At 29.3% G+C, this 15237-nt stretch overlaps 1 protein-coding gene across 8 annotated transcripts in view; it reads left to right on the top strand.

The window, feature by feature from the left end:
• Nucleotides 1–2201: 2201 nt before the first annotated feature.
• Nucleotides 2202–15237, top strand: part of RyR (Ryanodine receptor) — a 169049-nt gene continuing 156013 nt past the window's right edge. For all 8 annotated transcript variants that reach the window (XM_065511339.1, XM_065511336.1, XM_065511334.1 and 5 more), the window contains exon 1: nt 2202–2221. The gene's annotated coding sequence lies outside the window, so the exon portion shown is untranslated. The remainder of the gene's footprint in view (nt 2222–15237) is intronic.

The following is a 15237-nucleotide window of genomic DNA, read 5'->3' as shown; positions in this document are numbered from 1 at the left end:
TGAAATCATTATATACATATATTTATTAATTTTTCCCTTACTATATTTGTTCGCCCGTAAAGGTTATAGTTTTTTTTAATAATTCTTTCCGATGATAATATTAAATATGATGTTAAATATGAATGTAATATAAATGTGTTTAGCAGCAGTCTAAGGATCTAAACTACTGAACTGTAGCCGAACTACCTGGGTTCGAATCTTAGTGGAGGCAAAACAATATTTTGAAAAAAACAAAAATACAAGTTATAAAAATAGAATAGCTGAAATAAATTTCAAAAAAGTACCAACATATGTGTATGTTCAAGAACTAAGGGTATACAGGAGAAAACTTCAGGCTTGAGCATCTTGCGGGTTCTTTTTTGGTGGTTTGAAGGATATTTTATCGAAAATTTTCATATTAATTAAACAGTGTGACAAATGGTAGGGGTCAATGAATGATTGATATACATAAAATTAAGTAGTTCATTTTCTTCTTTCGATTGATTGAATGTTGAAAACTTTTTCCCCATGCTATCGATCATAAAAATTCATGGATTATTTTCGAATTTATTCACAATTAAGTATGTGCGTACAAGCGTGTACTTTAAGTATACATTTACATGTTTTTATTTTTGTTCACACATGTAAAATTTAAACTCAAAGTACACACTTACACGCACATTAAATTTTCTAAAAATAAGCGAATTCACTTAATTGTGAATATATTCGAAAATAATACATCGATTTTTATGACCGATATCTCATTTTGTTCCTATTACATGAGACTTAGCGATAAAGTAACAAATCTAAACAATTTCTGCCGTTTTAGATTTTTAATGATTTTTTTAAAACAAAAAATTGGATATTTTCACATAAAAAATATATTTGTTGCTTCAATTTCTTATTATTACTCCGAAACTACTGAGCCGATTAAAAAGCGGTATATATGGGAAAATTTATACATAGCGTGGGGAAAACATTTTCAACATTAACTACGCAATTTTATGTATATCAAACAAAAAAGTTACATTTTGTGAAAAAGAGCAAATTCACTTAATTGTAAATAAATTCGACAAGAATCAATAGATTTTTAACTTTGATATCTCATTTTGTTGCTCTTATATGCGGCTTTGCGGCAAAGTAATAAAACTGAAGAAGTTCTGCCGTTTTCGATTTTTCATGAGTTTCTAAAAAAACAAAAATTTGCTATTTTCACGTAAAAAATATATTTTTTGCTTCAATTTGTTACTATAATTCGGAAACTACTGAACCGATTAAAACGCAATATATAAACAGATTGAAGGTTATGTAAGTCTGAACTTTTCTGAGTTTACTTTAATAATATCGGACTAACATTTTTTGAGTTATCAGAAATTATATGGAGAAACATCTAAAAAATTCTTAATTTTAGAAAAAAAAAATTAAAAAAAAGTCTATCAATAGAATTAAAAAATTTTACCATTTTTGTACTTAGGTAACCATGATGCATCAAATCTATATAGTGGTTAGTGAAGCCTTTCTTTGCTTGTTGACTTTTGTTGGCCTGTGTTATTGATAAATTCTCTGACATTTTAACATAAATACATGACATAAAAAATCATAAGATGAACACCACATTGATGAATGCAGAAGGGTTGAATTCAATACAGTCCCAAATTATACATTGACAACATTGTTTAGTGATCTTATCGTATAAAGAAAAATATCTAAATACTCGGTATTCAAATTCCGCCGACAAATGTTTTTCATACTCAAAATAAACACCAAAACAAATGTAAAATAAAATGAAAATTAAAAACACAACAAATTGTATTCGTTTATCACGCACACTTGCACATAAATACATAAACAGCTGATGAGAGAAAATAGAAAAACAAATAATACAACAACACGCAACCATTACTTTGCTTTGCATTGCTTTATTCCATTTATCACCCACCCATTCACACTTTCCTAGTCCAATGGCCCACACCTCTCACACATTCATTAGAACAAAATGAAATAAAAGAGTCAAACAGCTAAATGAGAACGAAATGCTCCAGACTAACGGTATAAAGACACACGACATCCAAACATACATACATGCATGCAAGTCTTTTGGGTGTGTATGTGCCCCCGTTCATGTACATATACGTTTGTGTTGCTGTGGTTGTAGTTTCTACTATTTGCCGAATAATTTTTTCATGCAGACAGCAACGAATGTCTTCCACATTCAGTCTAAAGAGAAATATCGACACGAAAAGTAAGTTGCCTCCTTGTGGGCCACGATGAAAACGGGTGCCAGTGAATAATTTTGTAGTGAAAATCTATATGTATTATAGAAAATCATGGAAAACGTGGAAAATCCATATTGAAAAGAACACAAACCGGAGTGCGTATGATTGCGAAACACGTGTGCATAAAATTCTCACGAAAATCCTCATAAAATTCATGAAAAATCCTTTTTTCCTGTGAAAAATTTCAACAATTTTCAATTTTCTATGAAAAATTATGTGAAATTTGAAAAAATTCATGATCCCAGGCCAGTGCGAGTGTTATTTTTGGCATGGTGCGAGCTGATCGGCAGCGTTCGTTCGACGATGTGTCTAAATATAAACACACGAACAGCTCAGCGCGGTGATAATTTTGTGAATATTTTGTTTTTTCTTTTCAATTCAATAAGAAAATTTCGGTTTTTTAAAAAAAAATGTTTCAATTAGAAAATGAAAAATATAAAAGAATCTTAAGAAAATTAATATGTTTGTGTGTGAATATTTGTTGTATATCTAACAACAACAAAAAAAGAAGCGGGTGTGCAGAGCCAGTGGCATGGCTAGCAATAAAAAGTGCCCCCTTTTAGATTTAATAACAAAAAATATGTTGGTTGCTATGGTGCTAAATAACATTTGAAAACTTGCCACAAAGAATTGGACCCTGGATTACTGATTCTTTGTGGTTAAAGTTTTAGGCAGAAAGTTCTAAATAAGTCGCCTTGAAGGATATTTCAATGTTAACATAAATGTGAGCCTCGAAATGAAATCAAATGAAATCATCGAAATCAAGGATAATGTGATTAAATATAAGATTTATGTATAGTTTTGTTGTGATTCTTGTATTTCTTTCCCATCCTCTTTTCTCATTGATTATGTTATGAAGTAGCAAACGAAAGGATAAGTGAAAAACCAAAACAGAAAAACAAAAACAAGAATAATAAATAAACAGAGAATGTGAATATCCAGTTGAACTGAATAAATACATATAGTGGTGGCATGTGGCAACAACCAGTGTTGCCAGGGGTAGCATGAAAAATGTTAAAATTGTTCTAATAAAAAGCTAAATTTCTTTGATAAAAAGTTACTTTAACATTTTCTCTTTCTAAATATAGTATTTATTTATGTGGTTTTATAAAAAATAAAAACCGGGTACTACGATCAGAAGCCGAATAATCGCATTCGATACCGAGTAAAACTGTTATATCTTTTAGTTGGATAAGTATTCTCTAGAGTCTAGACAGAATTCTTTAGATTGAAAACTTCTTCCCTGTAATCGTCAGCACTTAATTAGCACTTAATTTAGAAATTGTTCATTAAAATCTTTCGGATTATTCTTTTATATAGTTGTTAGAGCTATAAATCTCCTAAATAAATTTTGTCCAACGGTAAAAAGTAATTTTGATTTGAAAATTGAATTTCAAAAGCCTTAGGAACATTTGAAATAGCTTCTAGTGATTATTTTTTATAAATTTGTTAACCTTTGGCTGTAGCTGGTTTTCTGTTTGAAAATTTTTAATGAAACCTTTTAAAATATCTAGAGTGTATATAAAGAATCCCAAATATATTTTTATTATGTCGATTTTTAAACATTAGTAGAGAATTGAACTTTTCTAACTTCTAGCTAGATTTTAAGGCTTCTAGATATATGAAATCACAGCTACATTATTTACATATACGATATTTGCAATAAACATCTTTACGTGACTAAAAACAAAGGGGCGAAACCCCAACAAAATCTTCCAAATCCACAAAATTGGATATTAGCCGGCTCAAAAGGATCTACGATTTTCTAGATTGTAATAAATAACACATAAGCCACACTGTTGTTTAATAGAAATATCCGTGGCATTATTGCATTTAAAGTACTAAAAATTAGTACTACTTTTTTAGATAGTACTTTATTTAGTTATGAAAATTGTATATGTTACGTAGAGTGTCGAATAGTTATGAAAATATAACAAATGTAACCAAACGGCATCACTGTTGGCAACTTGAGATACTCACATATACATACATATTAGAATAATAGCAAAAAGAGAGTGAATAACAAATTGAGCTTCATATGAATAAAGGACTAAAAGCTTTCGCTTTTGTACTTTTATACTATGCATACATCATAGTATATTCAATTTATTATTGTGAGTTTATGGGTGCAGAATTGTTATGAAAGTTTAAAAAGGAGTGCTTGTCAACTGTGTTGTTTATTTTTCTAGTTATTTGTGGTGTTTTATAAAATTAAAAAAATAATTAGCTTTGAGAACGCAAAGCTCAAATTGTTTGTAAACAACATTGCACCGACAAAATAAGCTACCAGGTTTTCAGAAGCGCAAAAATGTTAAAGTTTTTATAGCATATATGAATTTTAATATGAAAATTGTGATGAAAATAGGTAAATGGCTACAAACTGATATTACTATCTCGTAACATAAAGTGTAAAACCTATACACATAATCACTTATGATTTTTTCGATGTATCTGTGCAATAAATACAGAACTTTAAACGAAAGACCAGACACAGATCAAATTTTGCAAATTCATAGAGAAGCTTAAAATACTGTCCACAAGGATGCATTATTTAAATAATGCTACTGTGAGCCAAAGTAGTGTAAAATATTTGGGATATTTCATAAATATATGTATATCGCACTGGTTCATCTAAAGAGATTCATCTCTTTTTTTGCACGAAATCGATTCATCTGATTCCGAAAAATAATTGCTCAAAACTAATTTTGGGTAATTCTAAGGATATTTGTTAAAATTAATTAAAATATAAACTTTTCAACAAGAATTCGTAAAGGTGACCCTATTTTTTTTTTTTCTTGAACATTACAATCATCTACACAGGCACTAAATCTAGCAAACAAACATTTAGGATTGAAATTAAAAATTTTTAATATTTTTATATCAAATCGGTTCATAATTGACCACAGCACGCATATAAGGTTAATTTTAGAAGATTCTTTCACGAGAACGAATCCCATACGATTATTGGTATTGAGTTACAAATGGCTCCCAAATAAGGTCAATTTCCGAAAAAATTGTATGATGATCGGTCACTGCTCAAATCAAACTCAAATATATGTACATATGTATCTTACAAATATTGGTGTATAGATCAAATTTCGCACAAATAACAAATCAAAGTGCACTCTCATTTTAGCACAATTGTCCACAATTGGTCCTAGCTTAGGCTTGCCAGATCGAAGTCGGCAAAATGCTTGACATTCAGAAGAAAAATCTTGATTTTTTTTTGACACATGTATTTGGTATTCTTAGTAACAGATTTAATCAAACTCGTATCATCTGGTTCAAAATTTTGTATGAGGAGTTTATGCTTTTTGAAAATCTAACTACACTACGTAAAATATTTTAAATGAAAAAATATTTGAAAAATTTGTGTATAAAATTCAACTTTAGGGCAAAAATTCTCAAATCTCATAGTCGGTTCCGATAACCCCGACCGTGGTATGGATATTAAGTCAAAAAGATCCCATTTTTGGTATTTTTCAAAATTTGTTTGGGAATTGCGATATTTTCATTTTCAATAGACAAATATTTTTAATTGTCAAAAATTAAATTATATTTTTGAAAAATAAACAAAATCCCTCCATGTTTTTGACGTGGCAAATTAATTTGATGGAAAAATTTCAAAAATTCCGTTTTAGCTTGACAAATAAAAATTTTTCTTCATTCTTGACACGCACTGAAAAAGCTTGACAAGCAAGCCCGTCTGGCAAACCTACCTAGCTCCCTTAAGAGAGAAACTACCGAAACAAAAATTATTTTTAAAGTATAGTTAAAATATATGTATTTTAAACTAAAAATTTAAACATGTTTCTAAATTTTTAAATATTAATTGAGATTGAAATCGTCTAAATTCAAATTATGTTTTAGAATCCATTTAAAATTACTTAAAATAAATTCCTTCTCAAAATTTGTTTGGTGTACGCCATTGAAAATAAAATAGAAATAAAACTGTATTCCTCAAAATGTGAACGTTTTAAACAAATTTCAAGTGCTTATATTTATTTTTATTCACAGGCAGCATTTTGTCAATTTATTTGTATATACATAAGGGTGGCACCAAGAAACTAAAATTATATAGAAATTGTATTAAATTTTTAATACAATTTCACCAAATTTTTGTCCTACCGGGATCAAAGTTTTTTTTATGTTTTGTCGTATTTGTTCTAAAGTACTGAATACGTAATATTTGTTTCAAATAAAAGTTATTTGAATTGATTTAAATAAATTTCTATTAAAATTTTTTCATAAGATTTGTTAGTTAAATTTACAAGAAATAAGTGCAATTGTAATAACATATAATATACCATATTTTGTTGGTATAAATGTTGTTCCTACAATTTATTATTTACTAAATTAGCATTAAACCTTCTGTAGTATCAAATTTGAATTTTAACTAATAATTCTAAACAAGCCAATAAAAATTCAAATTCAATTTTACTTTTTCGGTCTTTTATAAGCTAACAAAATTGTTTATCATTCCTTTGAAAGAATGAAAAATCAAATAATCTTGAAAAAAAAAACATAGTGTGATATAGCTCACTAATGACTAGTGATAGAACAAATATTTTAAGAAATTATATTTTAAAATAAACTTTCAGTTTTATTAGAAACGTTTTTGTGATGCAGGTAAATGGGGCCACCCTAATATACACTTCTTAATGTTACCTATTCCAATACACTTATACACAATTCTATACACAGTTGATTGTACTAAAAATTCTGTCACCAGATAAATTTTGTTTAGAAAAAGTAATAAATAAATTCCTTTTCAATATAATTAAATTTAAGGTACCAACAGTAAATACATATTTCTCAACCTACATAAATATGTTGAACAAACAAGAAACTTAATTAAATTTACAAGATTAGAAATCTGATAATAAAAATAATATATTTTAGGTGGTTCATATCGGAATATACATACATATATTGCATTGACTGAAAATTGTTTGGCTTTATTTATTCAGATGAAATATCAATCTTACGATCATGCACATTAATATTCCAAAATAAATATTATCAAAATTGTTTATCAAATAGAATTAATAACTAATATGCAGTTCAAAATACAATGTTTAGACAGTTAATTAAAGTTATTCTATGATCGAAACTCTATACTTAATATAAATCAAACTAAAGATCATTATTCACATTACTACACCTTAGAAAATAGCAGAAATGGGCAAAAAGACCTTTCATTAAAAATCAGTTAAACCGACCTTAATATTTTTAGTTTGAATGAAACTATTAAAATGCAAAATGTTTAACGACCACTTGAAAATTTCAAAAAATGTTTGACTTTTGTTCCACTATGTAATTTTTATTAGCAAAAAATATCTAATAAAATTAAAAATTATTTAAATAAATATCGAAAACGAGATATTATTATCCCAATATATTTTGGGGCTGGGGCACAACCAGGATCATTCGTGAAACTGTCAACAATAAAGTGTCCCTGACAAAGTTTATTTTAAAATTAAAAAAATTTAAATTTGCAGACGAACAAAAATTTCGTAGTATAAAAAGCATCTCTGTATAATTTATTTTAAAACACGATTATTGAACCAATATGTTTTAACTTATATTTATTTAGCATAATTCAAAAATACTTAAAAAACTGTTCACATCTTCTAAAATTCTTGTATATCCTGATCAAAATGTTTGGAATACATTTAATATTTAAGACTAAATTTTTTGATTTTAATTCATAAAACTAACGTTAAAGTTATTTTTATATTGTAATAAAGTTGAAAAATATCTTTTCATATTGAAACTATCAATAAATTTCATTAAATTATCCTAAAATATTAAATTTAAAAAATATCAAAATATTTACCAAATTAATTCACGCCAACGGATTTTACTAAACGCTAGTTACTGAGGCTCATACGTATTTTTTGAAATTCGATCTTTTTTGGTAATTTGTTAACATCCAAAATAATTGAATAATATTAGTCTGTTATCAAACACTTTGGCTTTATTCAAAATTCTTGAGACAATTTCGATCAACAATGCATTGTAATGGTTCCTGCAATCTCACAAAAATTAACTAACAGGGTCCTATTTGGAACATGAGTGAAGGTGCGATTTTAGAAGATGACAATAATCAAATTTTGAAAGTTTTTATTTTCATATTTGTTGTTTAATATACATACCATAGAGAAATAACACAGTTGTCAGAAACCTAAGTGGTATGTGTGATTATTTTGAGTAACCGTTTAACCGGTTTTTTAAAAGACAATAATTAAAACCGGTTTTTCAAAACCATACTTTTTCGGTTAAACCGGAAACCGGTTTTTTGGACACTCTAAGTCCGACTTAACTCTTTTTTTTCAGAACCGAATCTATTTTTCTGCTTAATCTCCAATAAACCGAAACTATTAAATTTTAATCGATGGACAAATGCGGGATATGGTCATATTAGTGTTGAACATTTCTATTTATATCAATAGTTCCTAAAAGAGGCCTGTAAACACATTCCAAGAGTTCGACAAAAGCAACGGAAAAACATGATTTGAACTAACAATTTCCAAACCATTTAATTATGTTTTTTTAAGAGATTTCCCCAAACAATCAGAAACAAGCAATGTTTACATCAGCAGATTCATTGACCTCTTAAATGGAAAACATTGACATGATGAGTATCCATAATCTCTCTATAATACACAACAACACGAGGGTCTTCATTTTTATTATCTCATCTAAATTCATTGTGAACTTACATTTGTATGAGTGCATATACATACATATATTCGTAGTGGAATATAAATATTTGTGTGAGATACACAGATTCAGTCTAAGTATGTGTGAATTTACCGATACTACAACTCTTTACCGTTGAACATAATTAGCTCTCTTTGGAGACCATCCTCCAAGTTGGAAATTAGTACAATTCTATAAATACTCGACTTAATGAATGGGAAATATATGGGAATAGAGAGCTTTTCACTGATGTCTTTGCATGGACCATTTAAACTCAATGTGGGTGGGGGAGGGCGTGTTTGCTTGTTTATGTATGAATCAATGCATACATTAAACATACGCCGTCACAAATAAACATACATGAGTTGGAAAGAGGAGTGGGGAATGGGTTTGTCTGACGTGCATCAATACACATGTAAGAGCACAATACACAATTGTGTTAATGTGACCAATATCACAACCGAAATCACAGTAGCCTATAGCATTGCCTGCAGTTTAAACAAGAATCAAATGATTTCCAATCGATTTGTTAACCATATAAAGAAGTTAATTAAAGACTGAATATGTATGTGTGTTTGGATATACAGTATCGGTCAAAATATATTGGGAAAAATTGCGTTATAAATTTTTTCCAAATGCGCCCTAAAGTAAGACTGCATCCTCAGTCTTTTTTTAGTATTTCATAAGATATAAATAAATTTAACAAAAAGTAAAAAATCATAAGGCAAAACATATTTAATTATATAAAATATACTAATAGTATTTTGTTGCATAACAGCAATTCTTCAAAACATTTCTTAGTCATAGAACTTGATGTGCAAATTTCTGATTTAACTTTGTATTTACAATTTCCCATACATTTTCTATGGGGTTAAGGACAGATGACTGTGCAGGCCACTGTATGACATTAAAGCTTCCCTGTTCTAAAAACCCCTTCACCAATTTGGATGTGGGTCTGAAAAGTTTACACAGTTTTTGTTTTTTACTTGTAGATTAAGCCCCAGTTATTATACCCTACACCACCATAGTAGGGAGGGTATAATGCGTTTGTGCAGATGTTTGTAACGCCCAAAAATATTAGTCTAACACCCACCTTAAAGTATACCGATCGACTTAGAATCACTTTCTGAGTCGATTAAGCTATGTCCGTCCGTCCGTCTGGTCGGCTGGCTGGCTGTCCATGTAAACCTTGTGCGCAGAATACAGGTCGCAATTTTGAAGATATTTCGATCAAATTTGGTACATATTATTTTTTTGGCTATATTGAAACTGGCTGAAATCGGTCCACTATTTCACCTAGCCCCCATACAAATGTCCTCCCGAAATTGGACTTTATAGGTCATAAATTTTTAATTTATATATGTATCTCCACAAATTCCGCTCCAAATAAGTTTTATATACACAAAATTTATGTCACCAAATTTTGTTACGATCGGTCCATAATTAGTCATAGCTCCCATATAGACCCGCTTCCGAAAATAACTTTAACGTGCATAAATCGCTTAAAAATGTTGGTAAACACACAAAATTCAACATAGTTAACTTTAATATAGACATAAATCACACGACCTAATTTCATGGTGATCGGTCCATAATTGGTCATAGCCCCCATATAACCCCACTTCCGAACATCACTCAAAAATATAAATTATTGAAATTTTAAAAGAAAATTTTTGTTTGCTCTTTTACTTAGTGTAGGGTATTATATGGTCGGGCTTGACCGACCATACTTTCTTACTTGTTTTAGTATAAAATCGCAAATAATTTCCCTCTATATTTTTTCAAATATTTGAAGATAATCACTGCAGTTATTCTTTATATTTTTGAAATGTTGGATTATTAAAAATGTTGGATTTTTTTAAATTTTGAAATATAATTGAGGGATTCAAACGGTCTGCTATTATGTTGTGCTATATTCTTGTTGTGCTGCAAACAAAAACAGTGTTATTATATGACAAACTAATAAACATAGTTCAAAAAGTCTTATTAGTTTATAACTTTTTTGTTTGAAACCCAACAAAAATTTGTTTTAACTAAAAATATATTTTATGACATTATGACAATACGACCTAATAGGAGACCGTTTGAATCCCCCAAATATAAATTTATTCAAAGTATTTTCCATTGTTATCTATGACATTTTCCAATCTTTCTGTCAACATATGTATTCCGCGCCAAAAGAACTGCTCATCTTTTCAGACCAAGAACGAATCAAGCCAATTTCGGATACTCTGTTCGGAAGTGAAGTGTAGCTCATAGAAAGCATGACATCTTTATGGCAACATATGGATTCCGCGCCAAAAGAACTGCGCATCTTTTCAGGCCAAGAACGAATCAATCCAATTTAGGTTACTCTGTTCTGAAGTGAAGCGTAGCTCAATGAGAGCACCAATCGAAACAAATAGTAGTCCGATGGGACAAGTCTGGAATATAAGGCGGGTGAGGCAAAACTTCCGAACCACTTCTTTTTAAATACTTTTTAACAGGTATTGCAACATGTGATCTAGCCTTGTCATGATGAAATATTTCGATTTCATGTCTGGCCGCATATTCTGGGATTTTTTCGGCCAATGCTCACTTCAAATGCATTAGTTGGTGGTCTGACCAGATTACAGCAGATCATAATAGATAGGACCCTTTTGCACCCACCAAAGAATTACCTTAGCGACATGGATCTGTTACGCATAGGTTATCGTAATTGATCCATTATTCATCGCAAGTAATGATTCGGTGTAAAAATGATTTTCTTTTATAGCGTTCAAGCAGCATTTGAGACATGGAAAATCGTCTTTCAATGTCTCTCTGCTTCAATTCGTATGGTACCAAATTTCCCTGAATTTTGATGAATCCTGCTGCTCGCAGAATGAAACACATTCATCATAAGCTTCGGTGAGCAATCGGTATGTTTCAGCGTCACTTTTTTTAAATTAAAGAAGTAAAACATAACTTCCCGCATATGACGCTTTCGACATTTTCGAAGCAAAAAAAAACTTAGGTTCGATATCTAAGTGAGAATAAATAATAGATATGTAGCTTTAAAAATTACATATAAATTATAAAAAAGCAAAATATACTCCATCTATAGTAAATCCCGTATTTTTAAGTCATACACCCAATAATTATATACCAAAATTTAAATTTAATTTAAAAAATCCATCTATAAATATATTGTTTATTAATTAAAAAAAAACTTAGATTTTATAAATTAATCTGTGCAATTCTATTTCTATTTGTTTTTGTAAAATTCATTATATTTATTAAATCATTGATAGTTGCATTTAATACGCAAGTATGTAATATAATTAGCAGATGTAAAATTAAATTAAATGAAAATAATAACACTAATTATGTGTCATTCTGAATTAATTGTATTTCTTTAGCGATGTGTGTTATTTACACTAGAATTCACGAATTGACAGGATGTCCACATAAATGTTTTCACACAAATTTATATGCAACTACAAAAATGCAAACTGACTTTTACATACATTTTGTCGTTTAAATGAGTATAGATAGATGTACCATTGAAATTGCATACTTTTTTATTGTTTTTATTTTCGAAATTTCACAGCATAATTATTGGATTCATTAAATAAATAAGACATTAAATTTGGCACTTGAATAAGTCGTCATAAATTAAACATCAAACTCGCCTTTTTTATTGATATCAATTTGATACATTGCGACTAGTCTCGATTGAAAATGATTGCGACTAACGGCGGGTTAATAATTTGTTTTGTTAAATTTATAATTTTTGGCGATAAATTGGCTTTTAGATTAAAAGTAGTTTTTGTAGTGTAAAATCAGTTTTAGTAAAAAAGTTTTCGCCAAAATTATTGGCTCGCAATTTCCTTAAGATAATTTCTTAGTACATATATATGTAGAGCATAATATATATTTCAAAAATCAAGTTTCATAACCCTAAAGCTGTCACAAAATTTCTAACCTATCAATTGGGTATAATCTCCTCTTATGATTCTTAGCCAAGAGGTGCTTGAGTTTCTAAGGATTTGAACTGAAGTACCAGTAAATAATTTCATGTGAACAATCTTTATCACTGCATGCTCGTACATGTATTAAATATACTACATATACTAGCTTAACCCGGTGCGCTTCTCTACCCCTATCGTAGTAAAATAAAAAAAAATATCAACGAATTTTATAAAAAAATAAATGAATTAATACCGAAATTAATTGTAAGTTTATAATTGTATACCATACTTTTGCCATTTTAAGTATAAAAAATATCCCGAGATTTTAAAAAAAATATTGATACTTTTCTTAAGACATTCAATCCGCTATAATTTCGAATGTTTTTTTTACATTGGACAAGTTTCGATCCAGCCTATATATCCAACTGTAAAAGTTCTTTAGATATTCGAAAATAACTATTTAGTTTGTAGATACCACCCACTGGCATTTGATTTCAGTTGTTCTCAATTACATACAATTGCTACAAAATAACTCACGCAAAGTTTTGAGAATCTCACTATTGTAGTTCTCCAGATATTTGATAATAAATATTTACTTGTACTTTATCCGATCCAATTAATTTTTGGCATAACAGGACACTAACATCAACGTAATTTGCACACCGTTTCAAGACTATCACAATTACAGTTCACTTCATATTCGAAAATAACAATTTACTTGGTATGAGAGATACCACTTCATTGTTCTGATCTCATCAATTTCTTTTATGTACAATGGTAACAAAATAACTCATTTCAAGCTTTGCTTTAACTATTGAAATTCTTCAGATATTGAACTCGTCGATTCGAAGTTGCGTCTTTTTAAAATTTGTGTGATTTCGAAGTTCGGTCGATTTGTTTCAGTTTGCGTCACATGGCTTCGAAGTTGCATCGTCAATGCTTCGATTTGCGTCGTTTTTGTTTAAGTTTGCGTCGCATGGCTTCGCAGTTGTTACGTTAGTACTTCGATTTGCGTTGTTAATATGAAAATGTTTGTATCGAAAAATTTTTTTTTTTCAGCTAAAACTTGAATCTCGAAACCAATTAAATAAAAATCAATATAAATGTATGGAAAATCGTGCTTCGGTTTGTGTCCGGTTCCGCTCCAAATTATAGATGCAAACCTGGGTATTAGTGTATTTTCTTTATATGAGAGGGGTTATTAACACTGAAGCTGGGTTTCCGCATACACCGTAATCGGCGCCGATAACGAAAACTGAAACTGAAAAACGTTGGTGTTCGTCACCGTCTCGTTTCTGAATTGTTTTCGTTTCAGTTATTTGCGTTGCGGCATAAAACAGAAACGAAATTATTTTTTAATTGTGGATGTCGCACATTAAAGCTACGTTTCCGAATACACCGTAATCGGCACCGAAAACGAAATTCCATACATTTGCACCGAAAAAACGTTCGTTTTAGAAATCGGCAACAAAAATTGGGAACGAAACGGCACCGATCAGTAACGAAAAACCTGTCATTTGGGGTCAGAATGAAAACAACTTCAAGTAGGTTGTTTTCGGTGCTGTAGGAACGAAATTATTTTAATTATATTTTTATTTCAAATTTAAAGAAAATCAAAATGAATAAAAAAAATAAATTTTAATAAAAATAATAGATTTTGTCAAAAATAATGAAATTGTATGAGACCACGCTCACTTGAAATTTAAAACTATAAAGCAGTCTATTGTTTATTCCATTATAGAGGAACATACAGTAAAAACTATAAGAGGTTTAGCCTCCTATAAGATACAAACAAACAAACAGACACACATCCACTTTTATATGTATATAGATTCATACAAAGAATGATCATTACTATAAACAGATAAATACGCGTACTAATAAAATGTTTATAATTTTGAATACAATTATAATTGATACGAATATAGGGTTCCTAATATAAAAATATTTTTTTATTCCTGGAATTTTAAGTCAAAAATCCGTCAAAATTCAATAATGTACATTCGTCACTTTTATGGAAAGATTAAAGAGGTCTAACTAAGATAAATCTGAAATAAATCCGTAATTCGTTTAGTATTAAAGTCAGCATTTATATAATCAAATTTAAACCATTATTATTATGATTATATTCTCTAAATATAAATATCCTTAGAAAACTTATGAAATCAGATGAGTTTTTGTTGCTACTGTCGAATAAATCTAGAGATATAGTCGAATCGTTCGATTGGTTACAAATCATAACGAAATGCTTTATCTGTGGAGAAATCATAGTGTGACTTTAAAATCCTGAAATTTCCAGACAAATATTTTTAAAATCATATTCCCGATTAAGAACCCTATTTGAA

This window comes from Calliphora vicina, chromosome 5 (assembly GCF_958450345.1).
Source record: "Calliphora vicina chromosome 5, idCalVici1.1, whole genome shotgun sequence".
NCBI classification, from domain to species: domain Eukaryota; kingdom Metazoa; phylum Arthropoda; class Insecta; order Diptera; family Calliphoridae; genus Calliphora; species Calliphora vicina.
This window is presented reverse-complemented; position numbering and strand designations above follow the sequence as displayed.